Source organism: Triticum dicoccoides, chromosome 1B, assembly GCF_002162155.2.
Source record: "Triticum dicoccoides isolate Atlit2015 ecotype Zavitan chromosome 1B, WEW_v2.0, whole genome shotgun sequence".
Taxonomy (NCBI): domain Eukaryota; kingdom Viridiplantae; phylum Streptophyta; class Magnoliopsida; order Poales; family Poaceae; genus Triticum; species Triticum dicoccoides.
In genome coordinates, this window is record NC_041381.1 from 370,774,419 (window position 1) to 370,802,173 (window position 27,755).

Here is a 27,755-nt window from a genome sequence, read left to right on the forward strand (position 1 = left end):
GATCGACCGAGTTGCCGAACTCGTCCGCGCCGCTGGGGGCTCCCCCGCGCCATCTTTCTCGCTGCACCATGCCCCGCCATGCGCGGGCAATGAAGCTCCTGGGGCGCCTCAGCCGCCTCCCCCTCAAGAAGGCGCCCTGGCTCCAAGGCGCGTGACCCCTGGGCGGAACCCGCCCCGTGAGGAACCAACGCGGCAGGAGCAGAGCTGCCAAGAGGTCCCTCTCCCTCGAGAAGCTGCCCGAGCGCTCCCTGCTCCGGCTCGTCCCGACCACGCTCCTGCTCCAGCACGTCAAGACCCCGCGCTGCACCCAGCTGCGGCGCACAAGGACCCGCAGGACCGAGCCCTTCGTCCTCCAAGGCCTCCTGTGGCCACAGCGGGCTGCCGCGCCTTCACCACCGAGCTACGCACCGTCGCGTGGCCCGACAAGTTCAAGCCGGACCTGCCTCCTTGCTACGACGGCACGGCTGACCCTGCAGAGTTCCTCCAGCTCTACGAGCTGGGCATCGAGGCTGCCAACAGAGACGAGAAGGTCATGGTGAACTGGTTTCCCATGGCTCTCAAAGACGGGGCCCGCACCTGGCTCCTAAACCTGTCCCCAGGCACGATCTCCTCCTGGGATGAGATGCGCACCTGCTTCATCGCCAACTTCCAGGGTACTCGCGACCGGCCACCCGCCGTGAGCGACATGCGCCGCATGAAGCAGCAACCAAGGGAAACCCTGCAGAAGTACATGCAGCGCTTCAACAACGCGCGCCTCAAGATTCCTAAGGTGACCGAGGAGGCCATCATCTCAGCCTTCTCTGACGGCGTGCGTGATGTCAAAATGAAGGAGGAGCTCGCAATGCATGAAGATCTGTGCACATCCCTGGAGTTGTTCAACCTGGCGACCAAGTGCGCTAGGGCTGAGGAAGGGCGTCTCTCCCTCCTCGAATTGCCTGTCGCAGACCCTGAACAGAAGAAGCCCAAGGCCAAGGACGTGAAGCGCAAGGGGGCTGCCGTGCTCGCGACAGAACCAGACACCAAGCGGGGCAGGGATCAGCCCGAATCCTCCAGGGGCAATCGGTACTGCGTGTACCACGACCTCCACACCCATAACACCAATGAATGTCAAGAGCTCAGGGCCGTGCGTGAAGGACGGACTGGCCAACATCCCGACCGGGCTACGGACGAGGAGGAGGAAGGAACGCAGGACGCTGGGAAGACCGCGGCGCGACCAACCTCGCGAGGATCGCTGGCAGGACCCGCCTCGCGAGGGAGGCTGGAGGGATCAGCCTCGCAAGGATCGCCCGCAAGGTAACGCAGGCCTCCCTCCGCTACCACCGCAGCCAAGGAGAAATGAGGACCGTCATCAGGATGAGGGGGCTGGGGGCTTCCAGGAACCACGTGCGATCGCCTGCATCCTAGGCGGAGCTCAAGCCCCAGCCTCTCAGCGCATCTTCAAGCAGTTCGCCCGAGAAGTGAATGCAGTCCTCCCCAAGCTCGAGGCCACGCGCCCTCTCAGGTGGTCGGCGTGTTTATCACGTTCAGCTCAGCGGATCAGCTCAAGTGCGCGGCCACAGCCGGAGTCCTCCCGATGCTTTGTTCCCCAATCATCAGCAACGTGCTAGTCACCAGGACCCTCATCGATGGCGGGGCAGGACTCAACGTCCTATCCGTGGAAATATTCAACAATCTCCAAGTACCCTACAGTCAGCTTCAGCCAACCAAGCCTTTCTCCGGAGTCACCGACGACTCCACGGTCCCGATTGGGCAGGTCCGCCTCCCTGTCACCTTTGGGGCATGCGACAACTACCGCACCGAGCTCATCGACTTCGACGTCGCCCACATTCGCCTGCCGTACAACGCCATCCTCGGGTACCCAGCGCTGGCCAAGTTCATGGTCGTAACGCACCACGGCTACAACGTCCTCAAGATGCCAGGAAGTGGCGGAGTCATCACGGTGCCCTGCAAAGAGAGAGATGCAGTTTGCTCCCTGGAGAGAGCCTTTCAGGCCGCATCACTTGAAGAACCGGATCGCGGAAGCAGGAGGCTTCCCAAGGCCGCCCCCAAGAAGAAGAAGACATCGCCCGGCCCGGCCCCTCAGGAGGCAGGACCCTCTGGGCCCACGCCTGCTCAGGGGGAACCTCCTTCCATCGCATAGGGAAGCGCACCCGACGCCCTCCTCAGGCAGGGCTCGGGGGCTCTCGCCTGCAGGGCCGTCGACCTCGCCAAGGTCACGAGGGAGGCGCTTGGGCACCACGTGGAGGCGTGCTTCGAAGCACGTTTCCATCAAGAAGGAGCAAGGCAAGGAGGGCCAACCCCTCAGGAGTTCGTTAGCAAGGCCATTCAGGAGCTACATGAGTCAATGGTCATGAGAGGCAGCCGCCGCTTACCCGCTGTGGCCCCCCATGTAGGCGAGGATGGTGGGCTGTGCATCTGCATCAACATACCAGGGCTCAACCAGGCCGCGTCTCAGGAGCGCCTCTGGCCTTCGCGAGTGGGGCACTGCGAGGGTCCACCTCACAGCTACGTTCGCATGCCTTACGGCTTGCCGAACGCAGATGCTGCGTACCAGCGCATCATGAGGGCCATCCTGGAGGCTCAAGAGGTCAGGCATTCCGCAGCCCTGGCGGAGATGGAGACGGTCCGCAAGGAGCCACCAGTGCCTCCGGAGCCTCCCGAGGCCCCAGGGCCTGGGGGCTCATGAGGATTTGCTCCCGCAGCCCACCGAGTCTGCTGCATCAACACCCCTTCGTCTTCAGTGTCATCAGGTGACATCTTTCTAGTTTCATTTCCAGCTGGGAGCGCCCTCAGGGCTGCATTATTCCCAGGCCGCGTGGGTCCGTCCCTGTGGCGTGTATATCTTTCATTTAATGCTCTTAGCTTACTCTGCTGGGGGCGCCCCTCGGGCTGCATTATCCCCAAGCCGCTCGGGTCAGACCCAGCGGCATGTACCCCTCTTGCATTTATCTTAGGGCCATGTTTTCGACCCGTCATGCTTGTTGTTTGGTGCCTGTTCACGGTACCTTTTTCTTCTTCGATGTCGCAAGCTTGCGCGTTAAAGGGGGGGTGCCTGAGCATCGCGACTCAGGGCTCCTACCGGCTCTCCGGCCCTCACCCTCTGGTCTGCCCACGGCATCGCGCCCCGGCATACCAGCGACGGCTGAGACCAGCCCGAGAGCCGGGACCCGAGGACGTAGAGTTTCGACAACCCAGCTTGCGCGTTAAAGCGGGGGGTGCCTGAGCATCGCGACTCAGGGCTCCTACCGGCTCTCTGGCCCTCACCCTCTGGTCTGCCCACGGCATCGCGCCCCGGCACGCCAGCGACGGCTGAGACCAGCCCGAGAGCCGGGACCCGAGGACGTAGAGCATCGACATCTAGCCAAATTTGCAGGGACACACTCCAAGATAAGGCCCAGAGCCAGGCGCAACCCGCCTTGAGGTAGGGCCCCGTGAGTCCCGCGCTGGCTCACGGGTGCCCAGATACACCTCGTCAAGCCCTACCGTGCCAGCCACGTGTCAGGGCAGGGCTGTACACGCCCCGGGGGCTCCTCCCGGAGGGGAGCCCCCTCCCACGAACCAGTGGAAGCACCATGCTCCGCGCTGGTGATAAACAACTGAGGGTGGCCCCCGGGCCGCATCAACCTCAGGGAGCCCAGAGCTCAGTGTCTAGCCTCATCGCAATGCCTCCCCTCGGGAGTGCCGCGCGAGGGGGCTGGGCACGGGGGCTACGCCTGGGTCACGCCCAGACGCACGCCACCCAGCTAGGCCTCCTGGGCCTGGTTCGTTGCGCGTCCCTCCCCGAGCGGAGCCATGGTATGAAGGCCATTTGAGCGTCATGGGGGACCCCTGAGCATCGCGACTCAGGAGCCTAATTGGTCACGTAGCCCCTCACTCCTTGGTCCCATCCTGGTTTCCGGTAGGGGCTAACGGCGGTTGAGGTATGCGTGGGGCCGGGCTCTGCAGACGTAGAACGGTAGATCCACCCCCACATCTCACCTCCCTACTTGCTGTTCGAGCGCCAAGGGGGACTCCTGAGCATCGCGACTCAGGAGCCTAACTTGTCACGTAGCCCCTCACTCCTTGGTCCCGTCTTGGTTTCCGGCGGGGCTAACGGCGGATGAGGTATGTGCGGGGCCGGGCTCTGCCGGCGTAGGACACAAGCAAGTAGGAAGGAAATAACGCAAATTTCAAGGAATTCAAAAGCAAATATTACAGTCCATACTGTCATCACAGCACCAAATGCAAGTTTTAACGCCTCCCCGAGGCCTGATACATGTGCAGAAACTAAAAGTAGGACGGGAGCCACAACGGAGTCACTTGCTGGCCATGGATTTGCGTGGAGCGGGTTCGCCTTGTGGAGTTGTCGGGCTGGTAGCGCTCTGCTTCGGCCTGGTGCTGAAGGCCTGGAACTTCCCCAGCAGAGCCTCCGCACGACCCTTCACGGCCTCAGCAGCGGCAGCGGCATGCTCGCCGCTCGCTGGCTCCAGCAGGCTGTCGAGGTCGACGTTGGGGTCGCGAAGATAGATGTGGGTGAAGACCCGCGTCAGCGTCGCAGAAGACAAGACGCGTGCCTCGTCCTCAGCCGTAGGGCCTAGGCCAAGGGCGACATCTTCAAGGGCACGAACCAGGAAAGGAAGCAGCTTGGCGGGGCCGTCCTCCTCGCCGGCCAGCGGGCTCTCCAGGCCGCTCTCATAAAGCGTCTTCAGTGAAGCGCGAGCCTTCTCCTCCATCTCCACAAAGGCCACACGATCCTCGGCAAGAACCCGTGCCTTGCCATCCAACTCAACCTTCCTCGCCTCCAGCTCTCGCTCCAGCGCGCCTAGGCGGTCACGACGCTTCTTGAGCTTGGTGTCCCAGTCCTTGACGGTCGCCTCGCGACCCTTCATGCCGTCCTCCTGCTCTAGGCGAAGGCGAGTCTCCTCGGCGAGCCGGTCCTACAGGCCCTTCAGCTCACCCTCTAGCACCTCGCAACGACCTCGGGCATTAGCCGCCTCCCCCAAGGCGGCGTCGCGGGCAACCTTCGCCCCAAGGACTACCTGCTTCTCCTCATCGCAGGCCGTCGAGGCCTGGACCAGCGCCGCCCGAATCGAAGCATTGGAGCGAATCCAGCCAGAGGCTAGCTCCAAGCGTGCGACCACCAAACGAGGGTCGGCGCTCAGAAGATCCCGCTGCAGATGGTCCAGTTCGGCAGCAGCACGATCCAGGACAGTAGGAGGAGACGGGGAAGCAGCAGTCGGCGGAGTAGGAGCAGAAGACGGCAGCGTGACCACGGTGTCCTGAGGCGGAGCCTGCTGCGCCCCAGCAGCTGTGGTGGCGGCGTCAAGCGTGGGCGCCTCGGGAGTCGCCAGGGCCATAGGAGTCGAGGTCGCCCCAGCCGGCTCGGCAGGGCCTCGCAGGGATGCCTGGGCAGGGGAGGCCCGCGCGTCACGTTCATCTTCTTTCGCGAGCAGAGGCGCTACCGCGGATGGAGTCTCAGGAGCCCCCTTCGGCTTCTTTGCCGTGGGCGCCAGCCTAGCTGGGAGATACAGACGTCAAGCCTCAGCGATGAAACAAGAAATAAGACAGGGATCAAGCACTTACAGGTCGTCGCCAGTAGGCTCGAGCAGACTCCGGCCGTACTTGAAGCCCGAGAGCCGGTTACAAGGATCACCCTCAAGGGGCGCGGGTGCAGCTGGGGCGCCTGCGGATCGCCTCGGGGCTGGGGCGGACCCGCGGGGGATCAGCCCAGTCCGGTCCTTCTTCGGGACCAGGGGCAGGCTCCCGCCGCCCTGCTCGTCATCACCCTCGTCATCATCACTCAGAGGAATGCGGAGAGCGCGGGACTTGCGCCGAAGAGGTGGAGCCCTCGACTCTGCCTCGGAGTCAGCCCCCTTTTCCTGCTCCACTTCCTCCCTCTCTTCACTGGAGTCACCGTAGGATACGTCCACCAGGTCCTCGGGAGCCTCCGCGGGCACAGGCCCGTCCCCATTGAAGATGGGCATGGACCCCACAATCTGCTCCCAGTCCTCGCGAAGGAACAGGGGTGTCGGAGCGCCCTCCAGCCTTGCCACGTCGCCCCCGACCAAAGACTGGAGGACCGCGGCCAGATCCTCATCGGCCAGGACCGCGGGGCTCGGGTGGGGCCTCCACATCGGAAGCGAGTACTGATGAAGTGGAGCCAGCTGATGCTCCAGGAACTTCCTCAGCAGCGATGCGCCAGTCAGCTTCGCCGCTGCCATGCTGGCCGGCCTCAGATCCGCATCCATCTTCTCCAACACCAGCCTTGCACGGGGATCCACAAGCTCCACTCGAGACCAGTCGTCAGAGCTCGAGGGGTGCCCCGTGGGCAAGACCAGCCGGGGGTGGACGTGCCCAACATCAACCAAGACCCACTTGCTCCTGAAGCCCTCAATCCTTTTCCCGGGGTTCAAAATGGCGATGGAGCTGCCGTACGCGACGAAGCTCGCACACGCAGAGACGGAACCACGAGAGGGCCGGAGGGAGAAGTAGTGGCGCAACAAGGCCACCGAGGGCTTCACCCCCACGTGAGCCTCGCAATAGTAAGCGAAGATTGCCAGAAGGAGGAAAGAGTTGGGCTGGAGGTGTAGAGCTTGAAGGTTATAATGGCAGATGACAGAAAAGAAGAACTCAGAGAAGGGAGGCACCAGACCGGTGACAATGGCGCTCACGAAGAGCGGATAGAAGGTGCTCCCTTGGCCCCCCAGGGAGGGCAGAGCCGACCTTAAACACCTTCGCCCCGTCGACGCCCTGCGCCGCTACCATCTGGCGCACCCGGGCAAGGCTTGCCTCCGACACGTTCGGCGAGCCCAAGGCGGACGAATACCAAGCTCCGGCCGGGGCCTGGCGAGGCGCCATGTCAAGCTAGGGCGTGCGGGTGGAGTAGATCTGGAGATTTCGAAGGCAGGAAGGAGAGGCGCAAGAAAGGGGGTCTGAGCAGCAACTGGAGAGAGCAAAGGGGGCAGAAGGCAGATGCCGCTCCTTATCGACTCGCGCAGTTGCGGAGACGCCCACGTCCAATCAACCGCCACGCGGCGCCCAAGGCCGCAGGCTGTTAGGGCCCGCGACACTTCGCACTTGCCCTTTCGCCTCTCTGCTCGGCCATGTCCGGGCATGCCTTGGGCCCGGGGGCTACTGTCGTCGTTCTGGGAACGGGGGTCCCCAGACTTGCCTACCTGCGGCCTGCGGCGTGGCTCAAAGGGGGCCCAGCACGGCCCATCTTCATCAACACAAGCTCAAGACCCTCGCGAGGGGCCAAGCCTCGCAGGGCGGACGACAAGGAGCTTCCTTAGGCATGGCCTCGTCAGGCTGGCTCACGAGGAGGCGGAGAGTTCAAGGCGGGGTACCTCGCGAGGTGCCCATGACGCAAGCCATGATGACCAAGGGCGCCAGCCCGCGCAGTGTCCTTCTTTCCTATTTGGTGCAAGGGGAGCAAGCGCAGGCAAGAGCATCAAGCAAAGGCATCCATTTCGGTGTAACAAGACCAAGACTAGTCCAACGGCAGGATGGAGGTCACCGTGGAGCCCAAGTCGGTGTCACCACCAGAGCCTTTGACAGGCGAGGACCAACTTTAGTCAGGATAAGTGTACTCGATGTTCCCCTTCAAATTGGCCAATTGTTGGCGCCCTTCCCGCTCAATATTTGGGAAGAGGCCCAGGGCCTTCGCCTATAAATAGGACTAGCCACCCACATGCTAGGAGAGAGATCAAACCCTAGCTAGAATCACCAATGCAAGAACCCCTCTTCTCGCGAGGCTGTTCTTCCTTGTATTGTTCATCATCAGCCCAAGAGGCAATCCATCATGCCACACACTGGAGTAGGGTATTACACCACAATGGTGGCCTGAACCAGTATAAACCCTGTGTCTCTTGTGTTGTTCTTCTCGTAGTTTAGATCCTAGCGATTCGGCAAGGAATAGGTAGGTAGAAGGCGAATCCTCCGCGCGCACCCCAGTGTTCGAACCTCAAGGGTCTGTCGGAACCCTAAATCCGACAAGTACTAATTGCTCAAACTCGGTGAGACCGATTTTGGTAATGGGCATACACAGAGAGATTACAATCCCATCTCGGTGAGACCGAGATCCCTATCGGTGAGACCGATTTGCCTAGGGTTTGTGGCAGTGGCTAAGACATCTAAACTCGATGGCGCCGGATAGAAAGAGTCGATGGGGCTGAGTTAGACTTTTGGTTTAGGACATATGTGGATGTGTGAAAGTAGTTGAGGGTTTTGGAGCATATCACTAAGCACTGTGGAGCAAGAAACTCATTAAGTAACACCTCATCCCTCCTTTATAGTATTGGCTTTTCCTATAGACTCAATGTGATCTTGGATCACTAAAATATAAAGAGAAGAGTTGAGCTTGAAGCTTGAGCCAATCCTTTGTCCTTAGCATCTTGAAGGGGTTTCACATCCTTTAGTCCATGCCACTCCATTGTTGAACTTGTCTGAAATATACTAGATAAAAGTGTTAGTCCAATAAGAGATATGTTGACATTAATTACCAAAACCACCTAGGGAGCACTTGTGCTTTCACAAGGCTCCCCAAGCCTGAAGCAATTCGCCCTCTCAAGTGGTCCAAGTGCGCCATCACCTTCGACTCCTCGGACCGGCTCAAGTGTGCGGCCAGCACAGGTGCACTCCCCATGCTCTGCTCCCCCGTCATCAGCAATGTGACCGTCACCAAGAATCTCATCAATGGCGGAGCAGGGCTCAATGTTCTCTCTATTCAGACGTTCGACAGGCTTCAGGTGCCATACTACCAGCTTCACCCCACTAAGCCATTCTCAGGAGTGACCGATGGATTGACACACCCAATCGGACAGGTTCGCCTCCCTGTCACCTTCGGCGAGCGCAACAACTACCGCACCAAGCTCATTGACTTTGACGTCGCCAACATCCGCCTACCCTACAACGCCATCCTAGGGTACCCAGCACTGGCCTAGTTCATGGTGTCCACGCACCACGAATATAACATCCTCAAGATGCCAAGAAGCAGCGGTGTCATCATGGTTGCCTGTCAGGAGAAGGATGAAGTGTGCTCCCTCGAGCGCGCCTTCCAAGCTGCAGCAGTTGAGAACCCCAAAGATGAAGACAGCGCCCTCCCTCCTGAGGTCGCCCCCAAAATGAAGAAGTTGCAGCTGGGGCAGGGGTCTCGTGAGGGAGCATGACCCGAGGATGCAACACTGAGCCTCGCGTCTCCGGAAACGACACCTTCACCCATCGCATAGGAAAGCGCGCCCAGCACTCCTCTCTAGCTGGGCTCAGGGGCTCTCCTTTGGAGGGCCTCAGATCTAGCCAATGTTGCGAGAGTGGCGCTTGGGCACCATGTGGAGGCGCTCTTCAGAGCATGCTTCCCAATGGAAGGCAGCAGGCATGAGGCACCAGGCGTTCAGGAGTTCATCAGCAAGGCAATCGAGGAGATTCAGGAAGGAAGGGTTCTGCAAGGCGATCGTCACCTACCGCATGGTGCAGCTCACTGCCCTAGCAAGGGTAAGGAGTTCCATGTCTGCATCGACATCCCCGGGCTCAACAGGGCCGCGTCTTGGCAGCTCATGTGGCTGTCTCGTGTCGGCCGATGCGAGGGCCCGCCTCACAGCTACGTCTGTATGCCTTTTGGCCTGGCGGGCGGGGGTGAGGTGTTCTAGCGCTGCATGAGGGATGCTTGGACGACCTATGAGGCCAGGCACCAGGCACTCCCGGCGGAGATGGAGGAGCACCTTTAGGAGCTTTCCGGTCCCTCCGAGTCTCCCGAGGCTCGGCACTGGAGCGGCTCATGAGGAACGGCTTCAACGGCATGCATTTTTTAGCTACTTCAACACCTCTTCAGCAACGGTACCATGTGACATCTCTCTAGCTCGTTCAATCTGGGGGCGCCCCTCGGGCTGCATCATACCTAGGCCGTGTGGGTCTAACCCTACGGCATGTATTGTTTTGCATTCATCATGATTATCTAATCATTTCTGTGAGCTTATCTATGATTGTCACCCCGTGACCACTGCCTCACGGCCTTCGTGCGCTCTGACTAACACCATTCCCGCATCACTGCACGATACTCACATCCGCACGGCGCTTGTGCTTGGGTCCGTCCCTGCAATGCTGATAAACCCGGGGATCAAGCTCTGGTTCGCGGCCCGCCTTGCGTACACCACCTCGCAGGGTCCTCGGTGCCTCCATCTCACGCCCTGGGGGCTCTCAGCCTTCTTTGTCATCTAACCCGTAGGTGATGATGGGCCAAGGGTCGGCCTGGGCAACCATCGTCTAGCCTTGTGGGTCGCTTGCACGTTAAAGGGGGGCCTCCTGAGCATCGCGTCTCGGGAGCTCCTACTGGCTCTCCACCCCTCACCCCCTGGCCTTAACCATGGCACCGCGACCTGGCATACCAGCGGCGGCTGAGCTCGCTCGAGGGCCGGGTCCCGAGGACGTAGAGCACTATGGCAAGCAAGGCAGGAAGGTGGCCACTGCGGGTCACACCTAACGACGCCACTGGCATAGGAGCAAGCATCGCCTCCCTAATGGACTCGGACACCCAAAAAGATAAGTCTCGGCCCGCTACAGTACCAGTTTCGCTCCCCTACGCCTCGCCTTGCAGTCCCACTTGGGCAGTTCAACTCCCCTTTTCGATTTTCTGTGTAGCAGCTTGCATGCCAAAGGGGACCTCGTGAGCATTGCGTCTCATGAGCTCTTACCGGACCCTGGGCTGCTCACCTCCTAGCCTTGACCACAACATCACGATCAGGCATACTAGCAACGGCTGAAGCCTGCCTGGGGACTGGGTCCTGTCGGCGTAGAGCACCACGCAGTCTAGGGAAAGAAAAGGGGGTAACTTAGCCGAAGTGGAATACATGTATCCATCATGAGATCAAAAGAAACATCGTTGATATTGAATACATTTCGATCCTTACAAGCCCCATGGGGGTTGATCACCATTCCGTGCAGGGAAGGCAACTACTAGGTCCTACGGCATCGTCGACGAGCCTCGACGGGAGATCAACGACACGTAGCTGTCGTCGCTCGACTCCAGGGAATCGCTGGGCTCTGGAGAGTCGCCGGATTCCCAGGAGTCGTCACTGCTGCTAGATGAAGTGCTAAAGGGGGCAGCGGCGTATCCAGCACCCACTACGGCGTCCCTCGAGCTGTCCCCTCCGGGGAAGCATTCCAGCCGCTCGCCCTCCTCGTTGAAGACCTTGAAGAATAAAGTGGCCGCGCGTACTCGAAGTGGATCGCCAGGGCTCCCTCCACTCGGCAAGCCTGAGCGATCTCGCCCCATCCTCGCATCATGAAGACGTCCCCAGGCGGCACCACCTCGACTTCAGCCCCGGTAGCCAAGTTGCGGCACCCTGCGTGCTGCAGCACAGCTCAACCGGTCCCCTCGGAGGCAACTCATGGGCGAAGAACCGCGGGAGTTGTATCCAGGTGTCGGGAGGCATCACCGCCCACACCACGAACTCGCGCGAGCTACCCTCGGCGTGGGTCCGTGGTGCAGCCATCAGGGCAATGGCGGCCCTGCCATCCTCATCGAGTGCCACGCGAGGGTGCACTGCTTCATCTTGAGCCCGGGCGTATAGGGGGAGGGGAAATCTAGGAGGAGGCCTCGATTGCCAAGGCCTGGCCACCTCTTGCCCCGCGCCGGCGTCGTCAGGGAGGCGGAGCCGTTTCTTCGGCGGGAGAGGGTCAGGCCCCTCCCTGGGAGCCTTCCCCTTCTCTACCGCAGAGTACCTCCTGATCGACGCCATGGGAGCAAGAAGGAGAGGAGAAGAAGCAGGCGGGAGCAATACGAAGAAGATATGGGCAGGGGCTCCACCCGCTCGCACATTTATAGCCAGGAGAAGGTAAATCATCGGCCTCCCACGATTTCCAGTAATGATGATCCTCTCTGCATGTAGCATGCAGTTGTCAGGTCGAGCAGTTGCCGAGGCAGCGTGGGGAAACAGAGTCGCCCACGTCCAATCAATAAGGCCGCAGGCAGTTAGGGCCTGCGGTGCTCCGCACTTGTCCTTCGGCTTCGCCTGGAAGCCAAGTTCAAGCGTGCCTTGGGCCCCGGGCCTACTTTCGGTGTCCTGGATTTGGGGGTACCCAGTCCTGCCTGCCTGCAGCCCACCACGTGGCTCCATCGATGGCCTGGTACGGCCCAGCTTCAGCACCAATACCACAAGACCCTCGCGAGGCGGACGACGCCAAGACCCCCGAAGGAGTTCGCCTCCTCAGGAGGGCTCCTGAGGGGCGGAGAGTTCTATGCAAGATATCTCACGAGGCTCAGCTGGCGTTAGCCATGACGACCAAGGCCAGGCGGGCACAGAGCGCAGGTTTCCTCTTTGGTACAAGGGAGGCAAGCCACAGACGCGGAGTCCTGAGGAATCAGCCAAAGGTTTTCATTCTGGTGCAACAAGACCAAGACCGCCAGGACGGCAGGACGGAGGTCATCAACGAGCCCACCGCAGCGTCACGACCAGAGGCTTTTCACAGGTGAAGACTACTTTTGTCAGGATAGACTATACTACTCGTCCCCTTTTAAATCCCGCCATTGTGTAATCCCTTCCCGCTCATATTTGGGAAGAGGACCAAGGCCGCTATATATAGGACTTAGCCACCACCATAGTGGGGGGATCGGGTCCATTCTCACCCAACCACCACACCAGTTCAAGAACACCTCTCCTCCTGAGGCTAGTTCATCCACTGTACTTGTTCATCCATAGCCCTTCGAGGCAATCCACCACACCACACTGGATTAGGGTATTACACCACAACGGTGGCCCGAACCAGTATAAATCTCTGTGTCTTTGTGTCTCTTTGTGCTCGACGCGTTAGGCTAGGGAGGATCGCGAGTAGGCAGGCTGGGCATGTTGAGATCTCCGCATGCACCCCAGAGTTCGAACCTCTCAAGGTTTGCTGGATCCCTAAATCCGACAGGGGCGTTCAAGGACTTTATTATTATTTTGTCTTTTTGGAGGTCTTGTGCGCAAAGTTTCTAAAAGACTTGTGTTTCTGGCTCCTTTTGTTAAGTTTTGAGTGTATGCGCTACATTTGCTCTATGCAATTAATATTTGTTTAAAAAATCCATCCATCCATGAACCCACAGTCCCGCTGTGAGATACCACTATCCACCTAACCATCCAACCACAGGTTGGTTCACAACACGCAGTCCCATTAATTGTTGGACACCCAGATTAATTAGTTGTTGCGCATTATCTTGCATATTCCATTTCTAAGAGCCAATATTAACCCGCCATGCAGCATCCCACATTAGAGATCCAATTAGCCATGTACAAATGAATGTCGCATGCAAGCTCGCTCTTTTTAAGATCCCACGATTTTTTGTACCCAACATATTCCTCTCTTTTTAAGGCTCTCTTTTCTTTACACGAGCCCACAATTTCCTCTTTTACCTAGCATATCCTTTTCTATTTTGGCATGTATGTGCTCACACAATTTTCCAACTAACATATCCTTTTTTAATTGACACATTCCCATAATGTCCTTTAATTCGAGCCAACGCCACCACAACATAATTTATGGAGTCCCTCTTTTTTCTTAATGATTATCAAGACAACTTCCTTATTTTTGGATAACCCATGGACATATAAAAAGTTCTAGTATTTCGTATGAAGAATCGAGGTGGGACAATTGCTAACACAACCACTAGCTAGCTCGGTTGGATATGTCCGTCAATATAAGTACTCTAGGTCATGGGTTCGATCCCCTTGTCCATCCGATGACAATGAAAATGGCAGGCCATCAGATGTAGCATGGGCCAAGGCCCAGGTGGCTGATCTAAGTTTGGTGCATGCATGCGTGATCAGGAACTATTTTTAGGCAAGAAGAAACATAGATCTACTTTTAAATTCCATATATCAATCTCTATGATTAACATGAAATCAACAATATAAACAGAAGACGTATGCAGAACTATGAAAGCCTCCTCCCTTTAATATTAGGTAAAGATAAAGATGTGTGCGGAGCCTCTAGGGCCCCCTTCAATCCTCTTCCAAGTGAGCCCCGGATGAATATTGTGTGCTAGTTGTTGTTTTTCCCCCTGTTTTTGTCTTTACAGAAAATCAATATCAAATGGAGTCCAAATGGAATAAAACTTTATGATGATTTTTCTTGGACCAGAAGAAACTCAGGAGACTTGGAGAGGAGGCTAGGAGACCTGCGAGGTGGCCACAAGCCTTAGGGGCGCGCCCCGGGGCGCCCCCTAGGCTTGTGGGCCCCTCGTAATCCTCCTAACCCTAATTCTTGCTCCATAAATACTCAAATATTCCATCTACATCAGGAGCGTCCACAAAAATACTTTTCCGCCGCCGCAAGCTTCTGTTCTCGTGAGATTCCATCTTGGGGCCTTTTCTAGCACCCTGCCGGAGGGGGAGTCGATCACGGAGGGCCTCTACACCAACCTTGCTGCTCTTCCCATGATGTGTGAGTAGTTTACCATAAACCTATAGGTCCATAGCTAGTAGCTAGATGGCTTCTTCTCTCTCTTTGATCTTCAATACAATGTTCTCCTCGATGTTCTTGTAGTTCTATTCCATGTAATCTTCTTTTGCGGTGTGTTTGTTGAGATTCGATGAATTGTGGATTTATGATCAGATTACGTATGAATATTATTTGAGTCTTCTATGAACTCTTTTATGCATGATTAAGGTAGCTTTGTATTTCTCTCTGATCTTTTGATTTTGTTTGGCCAACTAGATTGATCTATCTTGCAATGGGAGACGTGCTTTGTGATGGGTTCAATCTTGCGGTGTCCTCACCCAGTGACAGCAGGGGTAGCGAGGCACGTGTTGTATTATTGCCATTAGGATAAAAAGATGGGGTTTATATCATATTGCTTGAGTATATCCCTCTACATCATGCCATCTTTCTTAATGCATTTTTAGGATTGAAAGTATGTCTAGAGAGGGGTGATTAGACTACTTGACCAAATAAAAGCTTAACCTTTTCCCAATTTTAATTCTTGGAAGATTTTAGCAATTTAGCACAAGTCAAGCAATCACAATACAATTCAAGCAATCATGCAAAGAGTATATGTGAAGGAAATATGCCCTAGAGGCAATAATAAAGTTATTATTTATTTCCTTAATTCATGATAAATGTTTATTATTCATGTTATAATTGTATTAACTGGAAACTTAGTACATGTGTGAATACAAAGACAAAACATATAGTCCCTAGTATGCCTATACTTGACTAGCTCGTTAATCAAATATGGTTATGTTTCCTAACCATGGACATGTGTTGTCATTTGATGAATGGGATCACATCATTAGGAGAATGATGTGATGGACATGACCCATGTGTTAGCTTAGCATTTTGATCGTGTGAGTTTCATTGCTACTGCTTTCTTCATGACTTATACAATTTCCTCAGACTATGAGATTATGCAACTCCCGAATATCGGAGGAACACTTTGTGTGCTACCAAACGTCACAATGTAAATGGGTGATTATAAAGGTGCTCTACAGGTGTCTCCGAAGGTGTTTGTTGGGTTGGCATATATCGAGATTAGGATTTGTCACTCCGTGTTTAGGAGAGGTGTCTCTAGGCCCTCTCGGTAATACTCATCACTATAAGCCTTGCAAGCATTGTGACTAATGAGTTAGTTGTAGGACGAAGTATTACGGAACGAGTAAAGAGACTTGCCGGTAACGAGATTGAACTAGGTATTGAGATACTGATGATTGAATCTCGGGCAAGTAACATACCGATGACAAAGGGAACAATGTATGTTGTTATGCGGTTTGACTGATAAAGATCTTCGTAGAATATGTAGGTACCAATATGAGCATCCAGGTTCTGCTATTGGTTATTGACCGGAGATGTGTCTCGGTCATGTCTACATAGTTCTCGAACCCGTAGGGTCCGCACGCTTAACGTTCGATGACGATTGGTATTATGAGTTTATGTGATATGATGTGCCGAAGGTTGTTCGGAGTATCGGATGTGATCACGGACATGCCGAGGAGTCTTGAAATAGTCGAGACATAAAGATTGATATATTGGACGACTATGTTCGGACACCGGAAGTGTTCCAGAGAAGTTTCGGATAAAACCGGAGTATCGGAGGGTTACCGGAACCCCCTAGGGGGTTATTGGGCCTCATGGGCTAAGTGGTGGAAGAGAGGAGGCATGCTAAGGTGGGGCACGTGCCCCCCTAGCCAAAACCGAATTGGACTAGGGGGCGGCCCCCCTTTCCTTCTCTCCTTGCCCTCCTTCCTTCCCCTCCTAGTTGGACTAGGAAAGGGGGAACCTACTCCTACTTGGAGTAGGACCCCCCCCCCTGGGACGCACTGCTTGAGGCCGGCCGGCCCCCTCCTCCACTCCTTCATATACAGGGGAGGGGTCACCCCATAGACACACAAGTTGATCTTTTAGCCGTGTGCGGTGCCCCCCTCCATAGATTTCCACCTCGGTAATATCGTTGTAGTGCATAGGCGAAGCCCTGCACGGGTAACTTCATCATCACCGTCACCACGGTGTCGTGCTGACGGAACTCTCCTTGGCCTCAGCTGGATCTAGAGTTCGAGGGACGTCACCGAGATGATCGTGTGCAGATCGTGGAGGTGTCATACCTTCAGTGCTAGGATTGGTCAGATCGTGAAGACATACGACTACATCAACCGCGTTATCATAATGCTTCCGCTTTCGGTCTACGAGGGTACATAGACAACACTCTCCCCTCTCATTGCTATGCATCACCTAGATAGATCTTGCATGATCGTAGGATTTTTTTTGAAATTACTGCGTTCCCCAGTAGTGGTATCAGAGCCGGGTCTATGCGTAGATCTTATATGCACGAGTAGAACACAAAGAGTTGTGGGTGATAATAGTCATACTGCTTACCAGCATGTCATACTTTGATTCAGCGGTATTGTTGGATGAAGCGTCTTAGACAGACATTAAGTGTACGCTTACGCGAGACTGGTTCTATCGACATGCTTCGCACATAGGTGGCTAGTGAGTGTCTGTTTCTTCAACTTTAGTTGAATCGAGTGTGGCTACGCCCATTCCTTGTTGAAGGTTAAAACATCACACTTGACGAAAAATCGTTGTGGTTTTGATGTGTAGGTAAGAACTGTTCTTGCTAAGCCCGTAGCAGCCATGTAAAACTTGCAACAACAAAGTAGAGGACGTCTAACTTGTTTTTGCAGGGCTTGTTGTGATGTGATATGGTCAAGGCATGATGAGATATAAATTGTTGTATGAGATGATCATGTTTTGTAACAAAGTTATCGGCAACTGGGAGGAGCCATATGGTTGTCGCTTTATTGTATGCAATGCAATCGCCATGTGATTTTTTTACTTTATCACTAAGCGGTAGCGATAGTTGTAGTAACAATAGTTGGGGAGACGACAATGGTGCTACGATGGAGATCAAGGTGTCACACCAGTGACGATGGACATCATGATGATGCTTTGGTGACGGAGATCATGAGCACAAGATGATGATGGCCATATCATGTCACGTATTTTGATTGCATGTGATGTTTATCGTTTATGCATCTTATTTTGCTTAGTACGGTGGTAGCATTATAAGATGATCCCTTACTAAATTTCAAGGTACTAGTGTTCTCCCTGAGTATGCACCGTTGCTACAGTTCATCGTGCCGAGACACCACATGATGATCGGGTGTGATAAGCTCTACGTTCACATACAATGGGTGCAAGACAGTTTTGCACATGCAGAATACTCGGGTTAAACTTGACGAGCCTAGCATATGCAGATATGGCCTCGGAACACTGAGACCGAAAGGTCGAACGTGAATCATATAGTAGATATGATCAACATAGTGATGTTCACCATTGAAAACTACTCCATCTCACGTGATGATCAGACATGGTTTAGTTGATTTGGATCATGTGGTCACTTAGATGATTAGAGGGATGTCTATCTAAGTGGGAGTTCTTAAGTGAGATCTGATAGAGATAATATGATAAGATAAATATATTTTTGGTATTTTATAATATAGATTGAAAAAGTAAATACGCAAATAAAAGTAGATTGAAAGCTTATATGATAAGAGATAGACCCGGGGGCCATAGGTTTCACTAGTGCCTTCTCTCAAGATAGCATAATTATTATAGTGGGTGAACAAATTACTATCGAGCAATTGATAGAAAAGCGAATAATTATGAGATTATCTAGGCATGATCATGTATATAGGCATCACGTCCGTGACAAGTAGATCGAAACGATTCTGCATCTACTACTATTACTCCACACATCGACCGCTATCCAACATGCATCTAGAGTATTAAGTTCATAAAGAACAGTGTAACGCATTAAGCAAGATGACATGATGTAGAGGGATAAAATCATGCAATATGATATAAACCCCATCTTTTTATCCTCGATGGCGACAATACAATACATGCCTTCCTGCCCCTACTGTCACTGGGAAAAGACACCGCAAGATTGAACCCAAAGCTAAGCACTTCTCCCATTGCAAGAAAGATCAATCTAGTAGGCCAAACCAAACTGATAATTCGAAGAGACTTGCAAAGATAACTTAATCACACATAAAAGAATTCAGAGGAGATTCAAATATTTCTCATAGATAAACTTGATCATAAACCCACAATTCATCAGATCTCGACAAACACACCATAAAAAGAGTTACATCGAAATATCTCCAAGAAGATCAAGGAGAACTTTGTATTGAGATTCGAAGAGAAAGAAGAAGCCATCTAGCTAATAACTATGGACCCGAAGGTCTGTGGTAAACTACTCACAACTCATTGGAGAGGCCTTGGAGATTATGTAGAGGCCCTCTGTGATCGATTCCCCCTCCGGTGGAGCGCCGACGAAGGCTCCAAGATGGGATCTCGCGGATACAGAAGGTTACGGCGGTGGAAATAGTTTTTCGTGGTCGCTTCTGATGTTTTCGGGGTACATGGGTATATGTAGGAGGAAGAAGTACGTCGGTGGACGATCGAGGGGCCCACGAGGGTGGGGGGCGCCCACCTGTAGAGGGCGCGCTGGGCACCCTCGTGGCCTCCTCGCTTGTTTCTTGACTTCCACTCCAAGTCCTCTAGATCACGTTTGTTCCAAAAAGATCGCTCCCGAAGGTTTCATTCCATTTGGACTCCATTTGATATTCCTTTTATTCGAAACACTGAAATAGGCAAAAAAAGCAGCAATTCGGGCTGGGCCTCCGGTTAGTAGGTTAGTCCAAAAAATGATATAGAAGTGTAAAGTAAAGCCCATAAACATCCAAAACGGGTAATATAATAGCATGGAACAATCAAAAATTATAGATACATTGGATACGTATCAAGGGGGCACCCCAAAGAACAATAGTTGTTCTCTTAGCCGTGTGCGATGCCCCCCTCCACCGTTTACTCCTCCGATAGTATCATTGTAGTGCTTAGGCGAAGCCCTATGCGGATCACATCATCAACACCGTCATCATGTTGTTGTGCTGACAAAACTCTCCCTCGACCCTCAAGTTGAATGTGTGCTGAACTCGGAGGTGACGTACATTCGGTGCTAGATCAGTTGGATTGTGAATACGTTCGACTACATCAACCGTGTTAACATAACGCTTCCGCTTTTGGTCTACGAGGGTACATGGACACACTCTCCCCCTCTCGTTGCTATGCATCTCCTAGATAGAACTTGCGTGATCATAGGATTTTTTTTAAAATTACATGCTGCGTTCCCCAACACCAGTAACAAGTTCAAAGTGTTTGTCAGACGTGTAGCCCACCATTGTAAATGTTCGGAGGAGAAATGATATTAATTCTTGTGGGACCTTCTTGATCAACTACAAGTAATCTCTCAAGTGAAGGTGTGTCCTCAATGACCATACCATGGTTCACATTTTGTGATGTCTTCTTGTAGCACCAGCAACACACATAAATAGTCCGAAGAGTCATGGAGGTGATGTGGAAGCTACTCAACCCATTTATCGCATGAATATGAAGGTACTCGAGTGTAGTACAGCCACAGAGCAGGCGCTCCATGTCACCAATTGGAAGGCTAACAATGATGAGCTCGAGGTGTTTCAGTCATGGTAGAATAAGAGTGGGCACGTCATTAAGGGGGAGGGGGAAATGGCAGTTCCTGAACTTGGTGACACGCAGCATGGGCGCGAGGCGGAGTGCGGATGTTGGCAGCGAGCGCATATGCCCATCATCAAAAGTGAGCTCCTCAAGATGATCTAGGGCGGGGGATTGGAACCATTCGTCACGCTTGGCTCAGTCCTTGCCGTTGGAACGGAACTTGCCCATGCTAAGGCCTCTAGTTGGGCCATGGTGACTGCAGAGGATCTGTGAGAACGCATCCAAGCTTTTCTGATAGCCATGGTAGAGCTCGTGGGTGTCGATGAGGTCGAGAGGGGTGTAGTGCCATAAGGGGCGCCACCGCCGGGAAAGGACGGTTGTCCACGCCCCATATTTGATTGGGAGGAGGGAGATGATGACTATCAACATATCATCGGGGAGGCTGCTGATGAAGTATAGGCCTCCTAGAGTCGCTTGCAGTTCTTGCTCGACCTGCCTCCACTTGTTGGCAGCCCCGTTCTCCACCTCTGGAGTCTCCTCGTCAACGGCACTTTCTGATAGAAGTTGGAGTACATGGAATATTTAGTTAAAACATGTCAATAGAAAAGTGTATTGGTAACTAGATGTTAGTTGATAGGAATAGAGTAAGCAAATGGAATAACAATTGGTTGCTTAAATACTACACAATTCCTTTGATATTGCTGGGTAAGTCAACATGCAGATACTTGAAAAGAACACTTACTTCGAACAAAGTCTGGACGGATGACATCATCGGGGAAGTTAGCATATATCTCATGACCAAGCTCTTTTATGTGCAGTGCAATTTTAGTGCCAGCTTTTAGTACATAAAACTTAGAAATTTCTGAGTGACCACACTCATCAAGTCTTACAGAAGCAACGATTGTAAATCCATGGTTTGTGTTCAGGATGACATCCCCGCAGTCTTGATTTATGTAAACGCCAAGATTGTGTACTACAGATTCCGTTGCATAGCAAGGGGCGCGCTGAAAAAAGGGTAGTATTGTTAAAGAATATGGTAACATGCAAATATGGGCAAAATTGAAAGAACTGTACAGCAGTTGATTCAAAGGACAAAAATCTATAATTAAACAGATAGGGTAACCATGATGTCATGGAAATATGAGAGTAATCAAAAGAACAATACATCATTAATTTGCCTAATATAGAAAGAAGAGGAAAAAAATCCCCTTTGACGTATATGCTGCATGTGGCACCTTTCTTTTACCCAAATGCAGCAATATATAGTATATGTTCAGGAAAGTAGGCCATGCCAACCGATTTAGGGTGAGATTGAACATACCACACGCATCCTCAAGTTATCTGGTACGGTGAGATTGAAATCCATGGATGTTTGGTCGAGGCCGCAAAGTCCTGATGTGTCCGCGCACTGTACACTTTTATGAATGAAAGAAAATCCTGAAATCAGCTCGAATAAAAATGTATTCACGGCGATTTCAGCCGGGTGATTAAAGGAGGCAGATGAACTAGGATAAGAGATGAGATAATATCTCACTAAATTAGTTACCTTGGTGTCCATGAGTAAAAATCCTCAATACGGGGGATTCCCTAAATTGGGTGGAGCTGGGTCGACCGCAAGCAGTGTCGAGAAAGTCGACGGTGATAGGCGGCGGCAAGCGGAAGTGGCGAAATGCGGTGGGGTTTGCCGGTAGCCTGGCGGCGGCGATAGGAGTCGAGCTAAGTGGTTGCCGCGGCGATAGGCGATGCCATGCAGAGTCGTAGAGGAGCTTGTGCAGGTGTGAATGGGGACCGGAGGGGGTGGCGAGCGGGGTGAGGATTTTTGTTACATGGGGATGGTGAGGGTTTTCTTTTTTAATTTTTGAATTGGGTGGTGAGGGTTTTCTATCCCACAAAGAGTTTCGGAGGCAACGGTTTGCTAGTGCCAACCGTGTGTGATTGACATAACAGGGAAAATGAAAGTCATTGCACGCGGTTCCAATTTTGGGAACCGTGTGTGATTGACGTACTTCCTCCGTCCTAGTTTATTGGTCCCCTTTGTAATTTGTGCCAAATTTTGACCAATGATTTAACTAACAAATGTTTATGCATGTCACCAAAATTATATCATTGAACACTATGTTCAAATACGCATCCAACGATATAATTTTTGCTGACCTACACTAACATTTTGTCAGTTTAATCTTTGGTCAAAATTTAACAGAAATTACAAAGGGGACCAATAAACTAAGACGGAGGTAGATTCCATCAACCAAACTGATTGCATCCATATCCCACATTTAGACATAAGTAAACATAGATTAAACATACCCAGACATAAATAATAAGCGTACACAAGCATAGTTCAACCATAAGTATATAGTTCAACCATCATTAAGCATACTCAAGCGCATTTATAATTAAGACACTACATAGCCATACACCTCATCTCACATCTCATCTCATCTCATCTGATCTGTCAGCATGATCTTGAAGCTTCTCCAGGTACTCGGCGTACGCGGCATGCGCCACCCTGCGAGAATACTTCTGCTTGAAGGAGCCAACGACACGTCCTCTTGCATGCGCCAGAACACTTTGATATGCGTGGTGAAGCTTTTGGTTGCAAAATGGGCATCGATAGCCCTAGTTCCAGGTCCTAATACGCCTGTTATGGATTCCCGCATAAAGCTCCCTGAGGATTTGCCTCTTGTACCTCCTCTGGCCATCTTTATCCTCGTTGTCGACATCGTTAGACAGCACCTATACATATAGTAAAAAAATGTGGCATCAAATTAATGTTTACAAACTAATCTCTAGCGAACATTTGGCAGTTGCCAAAATTTGGCATCAAATCAATGTTTACATGTCGTAAAGTAGCATTAGGAATTTATGGCTATTTTTTAGACATATCTAGAGAATATGGTGCGATTTTTAAGCACAGTTGTCTATGTACAGACCAATCTTGAAGAAAATAATGGCACACACATATAATTAGGCCATTCAAAATCAATTGTCAAGACCTGGCTAGGAATTATTAGCACGGACACTAACCCTAGTTGGATTATTAACAGAAATCATTTGCACAGATGAAACAACTAATCACTTATCACTTGTACCATTCAAACAATCCATACACTACACGGATCTAACAAAACTTACTCAGATTTCATGGACTGGGAGAACATAACCATAGGATTTCTATTACAAAAAGGGAGAGGCAGGACACAGGAGTAACCAGAGAAACCCTAGGATGTATTTGACACATAAGTGGGTATAGATGACTAACCGGTTCTCCGTCGTCGTCGGAGTCATCACCGGAGTCAATGTGGACCTCCGGCTCTGGCTGTGGAAGCACGACACCGTCAACGATGTTAGGGTGCAGCAATACCTCGCCGGTGGCGAAGGCAACCTCTATCTTTATTTCCACACTGTGCTCTAATGCTTCAGCAGCCACATCATCGCCACTCCCTCCAATGGGGCACTTCGGCGGCTTCCTCATACACTGACGGTTGTGAGGACTGAGATCGGTGTCGAGGATGCAAGTGGAGAGAGAGGATTGTGTGTGTTCCGAGGATGGGGGGTGCGGCCGCTCGGGCGCGCCATTAATATGGAGTAGTGGGAGACAGGCAGGTAGACGGTCAAACCGCTGGCTCGCCTCCCGGTGAGCCCGCGCACCGGACTGCTGGCATGCCTACCCTCATTTCACACAGCTACTCGCATGACTCCCGATGACACTGCGCAATGTAGCACACCTCCCATCAATTCACACACCTGCACGCACGCCTCTGGGTCTGCCTGCACGGTGGACTGCTCGCATGCGTCCCATCAACTCACGCCTACTCGCACGGCACACGATCGTGTGGCGGCACGTATATTTTTCTATTTTGATGATTAACGATGTTGCTTTATTGCTTAACCGAAGTATGGCACGTATCCATTATTGGTCTAATGCCCATGGTTCAGATAAATAATCCATTTGCGATATTGTTTCCCAATTATTAATAATCTCTTGTTTGTAAGAAGATAAAGATTACACCAAAACTTGTCTAAAATTTGACAAAAAAGTACAGTGCCACTGTGTATTGGTGTCCATATGACAACACGATAAGTTTCATGGATGTACTAGATTTTAAAAATCAAGATTGTCAATGTTTGAAATTTCTTGCATGGGGAGTAAACATGCACCCAGTGAGACACATGTGTTTTTCCAATCCATTTAGGTGCACTGTCACATGTGCATGTAGCTCAAATTTGATTTTTGCACATTATACCCCTAGAAAATCAATCAATGTACTAAAACGTCTTAATGATCTCTGTTTTATTTCAAAACTAAAATGTCCCTCCTTTGGTAACATATGTTCACCGTGGCAAAATTTAACATGCATCGTAGTTGCGGTGGATGTGCGGTGCATGTGTGTGTGTGCGCGCGCGTCTGGGGGTGGCTGGCAGTACACAACGAGTTGTTAGCCATCGTATGGGTTGGCCATTTTGTGAGGCAGGTGCCACATCAGAGTCGTGAATTCATTATTTAAAACACTACACAGCCCTTTCATACATACATGTTTTGGCCACATGCAGTCAGTGGTTGTCCTATGATGTCTACTACGCAACCTTCTTCTTGTAGACGTTGTTGGGCCTCCAAGTGCAGAGGTTTGTAGGACAGTAGCAAATTTCCCTCAAGTGGATGACCTAAGGTTTATCAATCCATGGGAGGCGTGGGATGAAGATGGTCTCTCTCAAACAACCCTGCAACCAAATAACAAAGAGTCTCTTGTGTCCCCAACACACCCAATACAATGGTAAATTGTATAGGTGCACTAGTTCGGCGAAGAGATGGTGATACAAGTGCAATATGGATGGTAGATATAGGTTTTTGTAATCTGAAAATATAAAAACAGCAAGGTAACTAAGCGATAAAAGTGAGCGTAAACGGTATTGCAATGCTTCGAAACAAGGCCTAGGGTTCATACTTTCACTAGTGCAAGTTCTCTCAACAAGGATAACATAATTAGATCATATAGCAAAAGAGCCCTGCATTGCAACGGGAAAAATACCACACTCTCCTAACCCAATAATTATGACTCGAGACCACAATATGTCCGTCCTTTATTTCAACGCATGGCGTCCCATCTGTGTTGCTACTTATCCTCCTCCCCACTCTCGCTGACAGTGATCTCAATACTCACGCAATCACAATACATTTGAATGTTGTCCATCCTAAGACGATAAATCTACTTTATTTTATTGGGTGTTTAGGCATATATGTTTTCGCCGTGTGTGTTGGCCTATGTAGTCAGTATGAGTATACATCAAAAAAATACAAACGGATGCAAATCCAACTTCAAGAAAAAGAAAAATTGTGTGCATGTAGATTTGGAGAAGCAAACAAATGCATGTACTACTACGAGAAAGATCTAACACAATCGGGGTCCTTCTTTCCCTTGAAAAAATTAATCGGGATCCCATGCACCGCTGTCCCCTTCCAACCTTATCATCATTGTCTCTCCCACGCACTTCATCAGTTGTCCATTTCTTTTTCTCCTCCTTTTCCTGCTCTCGCCAAGCCAAGTCCATCCCGACCTCCCCCCTGGGGATGCGCTCACTGTCGTGATCCCGCCCCGCCCCCTCCTCCCCCCCTCGCGTGTCATGGTGCTGTAGTCACTCTCCTCCCTGTGGAGGGTGGCTGGTGGTGATGGGGGTTGCAGTGCCGCAGTGTGTAGTGGCTCTGTTGGTAGCCAAGATCTGGCGGCCGGCCGGCCAGGGCCCGTTGCCGGCGAGCAAAGTGTCCGCCGCTCAAACCTCTCCTGTTGCGCCCTTCGCCTCCTCGCGCACCTCCTTCGCCTCCCCTGCTTGCATCATGGAGGCGGTGTAGCCGCTGCTTTCGCCTCCCCTGCTTGCGCCACCATGGAGGCGCCATAGCCACTGCCACTGGCTATCGATGGCCACAACACCTTCCCACCATGAAGCTTGTGGCCGATCAAGGCCAGGATTGCTCCCCTTCGGCCGGCCTCTCCTTTTCCCGGAGCAGGCCCTTCCCTTCACTAGCAAGCCAATTTCTATTAGCATCATCCCAATTTCTTCCACATCTCTCTGGGTTTAGTATTCCTTTTCTGTAAAAATCAAAAACAAGGAAAAAACAGAAACTGGCACTGGGCTCTAGGTTTATATGTTAGTCCCGAAAATCATATAAAATAGCATATAAATGCATATAAAACATCTAAGATGGATAATATAATAGCATGGAACAATAAAAAATTATAGATAGGTTGGACACATATCATCCTACACGACACTCACTCGCGTGCGACACTTTTTGTGGGCCCGCGAGGTCGTCGTCCATCAGTTTGACCAACAGTCAATAGAGAGGTTAATTTGACCAGCAAGGTAGAATCTTTTTGGTTTGTGTTATCGTGGGAGTTTATAGTACACATCAAAGAGGTGGGAGGGTACTAGCATATATACTACATACGTGTCCATGAACACATACACCTCACTCAATGTTGGGACTTTTTGGTTTTCGAGGCACGTGCCACATCAAAGTTGTGCATTGGCTACTCAAACATCACACAACACGTCTTTGGGCCACATGCATGCAGGTAGTGGTTATCCTAGGACACTCACGTCTGATGCTTCCATCTATGGGCCCGTGAGGTCATTGTCGATGCATGCATCACTTTGACCTACATTGGGAGAGGTTAATTAATTTCACCATCAAGGAAGATTCTTTTTGGGTTGTATTACGGTAGGAGCGTATATTATGCGTCGAAGAGGGGGAGGGGACCACCATATGTAGTATGTTTCATGAACCTCGCTTTGTGTGGGGACTTTACGGTTTTGAGACATGTGCCACATCAAAGTTGTGCATTTTGGGTATTCAACATATGTTTGGCCCACATGCAAAGCGATGGTGGTTGTCCTCTCACACCCACTCGCGTGGTTATCAGCGATATGGATGCTTTCCATCTGTGGGTTCGCTTGATCCATCACTACTTTGCTTGACAACGAGCGATGTTAATTTGACTTAGGAGGGGACTTTTTTGTACTACGGTATATAGGTCATTCTCTGGGATGACATGATATAGTTTGAGCACACATGGATGTGTACGGATGAATCCCTCCCACCGAGTCAAAGTGGGTAGTACCACGACATGTCATGAACCGATCTTGCTCTGTGTGGGGACTGTATGATTTTTGACGCACGCGCCACATCAATGTTGTGAATGGTATTCAAACATGCATGCACGCATCACCTCCATACATACATATGCATGTAGTGGTTGTCTTCGAACGGTACACTCCCTCGCGTGGTTATCCGCGATAGGCCTGTATATTCGTGGGCCCGCGTGGACATCCATGATCACTTTGACCGACAACAAGATAGGTTACCATGGTGGATTCTTCCTTTGGTTCGTGTTATCGTAGTAGGTCATGCTGAGATTCAGGCCTAATTAAGTTTGAGCATATACTATGCATGCATGCATGAACCCCCGTCATTGGCTCAAAGTGTGGTGTGACATACATATGCATCGTCAACTAACCCTCACTCTGTGTGGGGATTTCTGGTTCCAAAGCACGGTGCCACATCAAAGTTGTTCCATTGTGTATTCAAACATCAACACCTTCATACATATGTTTGGGCCACATGCAGGTTGTGGTTGTCTCCAAGGACTAGCTACTTGCATGATTATTGGCGAGCTAGCCCATCTCTGGGGTTGAAAGGACGACATCACTTTGACTAACAACAAGAGAGAGGTTGTACGACCAAGGTGGATTATTGTTGGTCCGTTTCTATGATACATCTT